Raw genomic sequence first — 7,183 nt, 5'->3', positions numbered from 1 at the left:
GGAGGGGACTGGCTACTGGGGCGAAATGGAAGGGTCAGCCTCAACAGGCAGAGGAACTACGCTGACATGGAAAATTATGAAACAAACACCAAAACCCTCAATAGATTGGATAAACTCTTGATCGAAGTCATTTGAAGAGAAAATTAGAGAATCAGAAGATTGAAGTGACAAAGAGACCCAGAACTCGGCACAGAGAGACAAAGATAAAATATGAGCAGTGAGGACACGGAAGGTAGAGAAGAAGGACCTACAAGCTGACTCCAGTCCCTCAGCTAAAAACTCTTACCCCAACTGATATTATTTCATTACATTATTTTAATTTGATCTTTCACACCAGAGTTTATGGTTAAAATGTGTTCTGTATTAGCCTTCTCTGTCAACTTTCATCATAGCACTCTGGGAGAAGACAATTTTTAAAGACTTCTACCAAGGACAGTCTGACTGCCAATAAAAAGCATTTATAGCAGATGAATGGATCTATAATGCAGTATATTCATTATTTCTAAGAAATAAGAGGATTTGGGCGCCTGGGTGGCTCAGTGGGTTAAGCCGCTGCCTTCGGCTCAGGTCATGATCTCAGGGTCCTGGGATCGAGTCCCGCATCGGGCTCTCTGCTTGGCAGGGAGCCTCCTTCCCTCTATCTCTCTCTCTCTCTGCCTGCCTCTCCGTCTACCTGTGATCTCTCTCTGTCAAATAAATAAATAAAATCTTAAAAAAAAAAAAAAGAAGCATCTTTAAAAAAAAAAAAAAAAAAAGAAGAGGATTAGTTAAAAATCAGTTTAAAGCCCCATTAGTCCTCATTAGGTCGTTTCATCAGTTGTGAGCTGGAAAGTGTGGATTCAAGTTAGTCTTTCCCCCATCCCCTTCAATGAAGCAAAAATCGTTTTGACGGGAAAACGTTCCTTAATAAAATAAAACAATAAAAGTAAAAGAACCCAGTTGCTTCCCTTGAATGTTCTACTGAAATATCTCAAAAAGCACTTCATTTGTTCAAAAGACACCCTTAACCATCTTCTCAAATGGTTCTTTCCTTTGAATTCTTGATGTCATCTCCATTTTTTAAAAGTCTGTCTTGGCGTATTTCATGGTCATGTTGAAATGTTTGCCTTTTAATGACACAGCATAGTGGCGGCAAAACAAACACAACTAGTAACAACTTAGCAACCTGCCCAAAGTCTATGGTTTGACAGAATTCTTATTTCCTTCTACATTAATATGGATAGTACTCAATTTCTTTTTCTTTTTTTTAAGATTTTAAAGTAATCTCTACACCCAACATGGGGCCCAAATTTACAATCCCGAGATCAAAATTTGCATGCTCTATGACTGAACCAGACAGGAGTCCCTTGATGAATTTCTTATCTGCCCAAAAGAAGTTTAACAGAAAGGAGAAAACTGCAATGTTGAATTCTGCTTCACAGACTATTAGAAATCGATAGAACATTTAAGCTGTATTGTAAATCAATTGATTTGTTTCCCACCCCAAAATTGAGTTTTAGTGTAACAGTACCAAACGAAAAGCAACAGTGAAAAACAACCTCTAGCAAATTGAATATCTTTGCGATCTAAATATATTCTAGAAATTCATAAATAAAACACCACAGCAGAAAGAGAAAAAATGGGGAAAGGCTATGGATGGACAATTCACAACCAGTGACAAAATTTCCTAAGAATCATACAGGAAAATGATATAAAAAATTGAAATTAAATATAAATGAAATATTATTCCCCTCTTTGTTAAAGGAATATAACTTGAAAATATAATATCCTGATCTGATGATATCATGAAATTAGTTCTTTTGTACATAACTCATAGGATTGTAAATTGGCACAACCATTTTGGAAAACTCTTTGACAGTGTGTATTAAGAGCCACAATAAATTCACATTCTCTAAACAAGTAATGCCGTTTCTAAAAATCTATTCTTAAAGTCTAAAAAACGAGAGATCATCTGCACAAAGACATCCTTTATCATCTTTTATCATTATTTATAATAGAAAAAAATTAGAAACAACCTTAATGACCAGTGATAGTTTAGTACATTATGGTACACCTATATGATGAGATACTCTAATGTTTTTAAAATTGTAAAACAAGGAAAAATATTTATGATATAATGTTAAGTGAAAGGAGAATACAAAATTGTCTATGCTGTGTTTACAGTAATTCTAAACACAAACCAGAAGTAAGTATATCAAAATGAACACCAATGGCTGTTAAGCTGGTAGAAATTATGGGTTTATGATATTCCTTTTATCTAATTTCCAGTGAATGAGTAAGTGTGTGTGTGTGTGTGTGTGTGTGTGTGTGTGTTTGGTTATTGAAAAAGTTCATTTTATTTTTTAAAAAGATTTTTCTATATTTATTTATTTTAAAGAGAGAATGAGGAGGGAGTAGCGGGGCCTTGGGGAGGAGTGCAGGGTCGAGCAGAGAGGGAGAGAGAAGGAGAAAGAATCCCAAGCAAACTCCTCACTGAGCACAGAGCCCAATCTCATGATCATGACCTGAGCCAAAACCAAGAGTTGGATGCTTAAACCAACTGAGCCATCCAGGTACTCTGAAAAAGTTCATTTTATTATATAATGTCAGGCAACCTTAAAATACACTAAATTATTACCTAGAGTCTAAATTAGTGGGAAAAAAACAGTTATAGAATATTTTAAGAGAAATCTGGCTTTATTCCTTTCTAAGACATAACTGATGAATAGATAAGCTTTACTGTGATCAGCATGTTAGTTGCCTATGATCATTTTTATAACGGGAGTACGGTTTTCCTCGTTCAGGCTCTGAATTGATAGGGAACTCTGTGGTCCTGCCCCAGCCCCCATCCGGGGAGTCTCAGGAACTCTCTCATTGCTTAAATTTCCATATTGCTCTTTTGAGGGTTTTACATTATGCCACTTTCCCAGGCCACAGCCTCAGTAGTTCAATTGGCTTTGTTTTCTTCATGGGCAAAACTAGCGGGTTAAACAAAGTGATGTCAAATTCCAGATCTATAATTCTGATTCTAAATTAAGGCTTTCAAAATGCTTTAAGCCTACTAATTCTCAAATTGTTTAGGACTTTAATCTAACAAGCTTCAACTTCAGGACCTTTCCCATGTTTGGGCCTGAAAATCATGTGTTTTTGTTTAATTTGCAAAAAAATAAGAGATTTTGATCCCCACTGGGGAAGGCAGTTGGCTATTTCCTCCTCTGCTTCTCCTGTGTCAGATGGGGTCCTAGTGGGATATGAGGCATTCAAGGAAGGAGGAATTGAATTGGGGTTTCATTATTTTGAATGTAATGGGAATTCATGTGCCTCAGTTGCATTTCCTTGTCTTGGGAATGGTTTCTAGGACCGCTGTCATTCCCACTGTGCTGACTCACCTGATGATGTGCCATGAAAGCCAAAGCCAGGGACCTCCCTACATGTGAACATGTCCTCCAACAACAGGCTCTGAAACTATCTGGATCATGGAGAGGAAACAAGGTTTGAAATACTCAGAGACAGAAACTAGTCTGTGCAGAATGCTTCCAAAACTTCCAATCTTCTTTGAAAGAAACCATGTGGACAGAGTTTTGTACTGAGTTTAACTGAAATGTAAGAAGAATAGAAAGAAAATGAGAGAATTAGTCAAAGACATCCAAATGTAAATAATAGAAATTCCTGAAAGAGAGAGAGAGAGGAAATAGAAGTAAGAAAATCATTACTATGATAACGTTTCTCAAAACTACAGGGATGAGTTTCCAAGACTGAAAGGCTGGCTTAGTGACCATAGCATTGGAGTAAAAAAGATCCATGTGAAGGCACATCAGAGCAAAATGTCAAGACACTGGAAACAAAGAGAACAAGACACTGGAAGCTTCTACAAGCTTCCAGAGAGAGGGAAGAAAAACAAGCCATATGGAAAGAATCAGACTCAAACAGCCTTGAAATTCTCAGCAACAACCCTGGAAACTAGAACACAATAGTGATTGTCTTTCAAACTCTGAGCAAAAAATGATTTCCAATTTATTTCTACACACAGCCAAGCTACCCACCAAGGATGGGGACAGAATAACTACATTTTGAGACAAGGCTCAAAAATTTTACTTTCCACTTCAGAAAGCCACCAGAAGAAGTGAAATGAAGCTACGAAAGAGGAAGGAGTGAGGTGCAGACATGAGATCTGACAGGAGTGAGGTGTGGCCGAAGACTCCCAAAGGTGATGAAGGGCTCAGGGAGAAACCCAGAAATCATGTGCAGAGGTCAACCAGACCAGACAGGAGCCTGCGACTCAGGAGCAAAATACAAGGAAGGAAGATTGTGAGCGCAGTTGCCTTCTGCAGCTCTACTGGATTTTCACGCTGAGGAATCTGCTCGAAGATGTACGCCACCAAAACAAGGTGAAAACAAAGGAAGAACAAGACATGAGAACCAGGAAAGAAGGAATCAAATCTAGGAGAAAATCAAAAGGAATTTCAAAGTCTGAGAGCGAAGGGAAGTCTGTGCAGGAGGCCTGGGAAGCAGCCAGTACAGATGGAAGAGAAAGAAGGTCTCCAGAAGGTAAGTCAGGAAAAAAGAAGAAGGTCTCCAGAAGGTAAGTCAGGAAAAAACCAGTCAGTACCGGCATCCCCCCATCCTGGCCCCAAACTGTCATAAAAGTCCCTGGGAAAGTGTGGCAAGACTTAGCGAACAATAAGGGCCAAGAAAACGAAACACATGAGTAAACAAGGCAATTATGGTAAATTCGAGAAAAACAAAGTCGGAAAAGAAACTTAACCAGAGGATACCACAGTGTTTTAGATGTGGATAATGGTTACATGGCCTCATCAAGTAAACAACTGACTATTGATTTCACAAAACATTGAAATATGTAATTGAGATATGTATATTTGGGGGCAAAGATGATGACAGTACAAGAGTAATAAGTCTTCATCATTACAGATGCCAAGAGATAGTATCCAAAGCTGATTTGTTAAAATATAGCATATATATCTATTATTTAAAAATATGAAGTGTGTGTATGCTGGGGGAAGCTAAAAGAACGTCTATGTAAGCTTTTCTATGTCATAAACCACCACAAAACTTAGTGGCTTTAAACAACCAACATCTTTTTCTTTCTCATAACTCTGTAGATAAACTGGGCATTTCTTCCAGTTTAGGTCAGCTCAGCTGAACTCTGTGGTCAGCCGGTGAACTCAGCTGAGGCTGGATGGTCTGGAATGTTCTCACCCATCTGGCGGTTGGTTCCATGTCAGCTGGGGTGATGGTGATGATTTAGCCATCTGTGTTTCATCATGCAGGCAGCTGGCCCAGGCTCTTTCATATAGTTCTTCAAACAGAAAAAAAAAGATTTTCTTTGTTTATTTGTCAGAGAGAGTGTGCATAAGCAGGGGAACAGCAGGCTGAGGGAGAGGGAGAATCAAGCTCTCCACTGAGCCGGGAGCCTGATGTGGTGCTTAACCTCAGGACCCTCGGATCATGACCTGAGCCGAAGGCACACGCTTAAACCAACAGCCACTCAGGCTTCCCTCTTTCATATAGTTCTTCCAGGCTCTGTAAGGACACCATGAAAGGGTAAACCCAATGCACATGCACATTTGCAGGGTTGGTGCGACCATTGCTAAAGTTCCACTGGCCCAGACAAATCATAGAGCTAAGCCTGAGTTAAGGGAGGAAGAGCTAGACTCTCCCTGTCAATGGTAGGGTCTGCAAAGTCACTTCGCAGAAGGATGTAAATACAGGGATGGGAAGCACACGTGGTGTAAGCATGGACAGAAGTCATCTCTGCGGAGAAGATCTGAGAAAGCAAGGCAGGGACAGGTGAAGTGCGTAGGGGGCTTGAGGAGAGCTGGGAAGGCTAGGGAAGGGAACCACTGTACTTTATAATAAGCATCTTAGTACTATGTTATTTTATTTTTTGTTTGCCCGAGTCCATTTAATTTTCATATATATATTTTTGCCGTTGCCTTTAAGGGCCTTTGATTTTTTTGTTTTAAGTTTTATTTACTGGGGTGCGTGGATGGTGCAGTTGGTTAAGCGGCCGACTCTTGGTTTCGACTCAGGTTGTGATCTCAGGGTGGTGAGATCAGGCCTGGCGTCGGGCTCTGTGATCCACCCAGAGCCTGCTTAAGTTTTTCTCTCCCTCTCCCTCTGCCCCCACCTTGTGCATGCATGGTCTCTCTCTCTCCCTCTCTCTCCCTAATAACTAAATCTTTTTAAAAAGAGACAGAGCAGGGGAAAAGGGAGAGGGAGAAGGAGAGAGAGAAAAATCTTAAGCAGACTGTGCCGAGCCTGATGCGGGCTGGATCCCAGGACCCTGATATGAAGACCTGAGCTCAAACCAGGTGTCAGACGCCTAACCAAATGCACCATCCAGGTGCCCCTCTAAAGGCCTTTTTTTTTTTTTTAAGATTTTATTTATTTATTTGACAGACAGAGATCACAAGTAGGCAGAGAGGCAGGCGGCGGGGGTGGGGGGGAAGCAGGCTCCCCACTGAGCAGAAAGCCTGATGCGGGGCTTGATCCCAGGACCCTGAGATCATGACCTGAGCCGAAGGCAGAGGCTTAACCCACTGAGCCACCCAGGCACCCCTAAAGGCCTTTTAAATAACATTTGTAACAAACAGCCTATATACAAGTTTATATCTAGTTTTTAACTGGTTTTCTTTCAAAAACACTAATTCAAAAAGATATCTGCATCCCTGTCTACTGTAGCATTATTTACAATAGCCAAGTATCCATCCGTCAATGAGTGGGTAAGAAGATGTGATACACACACACACACACACAGAGGAATATTATGCAGCCACACAAAAGATGAGATCGTGCCATTTGTGACAAGATAGATGGACTGAGAGGCTATCATGCTAAGTGAAAAAAGTCCAACTGAGAAAAACAAATACCATATGATTTCCCTTGTACGTGGAACATAAAAAAAAAATGAATAAATAAACAACAAAAAAAAGCAGAAGCAGACCTATAAATACAGAGCACAAATTGATGGTTTGCCAGAGGAAGGGGGTGGGCAAAAGAAGTGATAGAGAGTGAGAGATACAGGCTTCCAGTAACAGAATGAGTCAGGGGAACAAAAGGCCCAACATAAGGAATGTAGTCAGTGATACTGTAATGAGGTTGTATGGAGACAGATGGTAGCTACAATTGGGGGGAACATAGCATAATACATAAACTTTCAAATCACTACGTTGTACATTGTAAC

Source organism: Mustela erminea, chromosome 7 (genome assembly GCF_009829155.1).
Source record: "Mustela erminea isolate mMusErm1 chromosome 7, mMusErm1.Pri, whole genome shotgun sequence".
NCBI lineage: Eukaryota > Metazoa > Chordata > Mammalia > Carnivora > Mustelidae > Mustela > Mustela erminea.
This window is presented reverse-complemented; position numbering follows the sequence as displayed.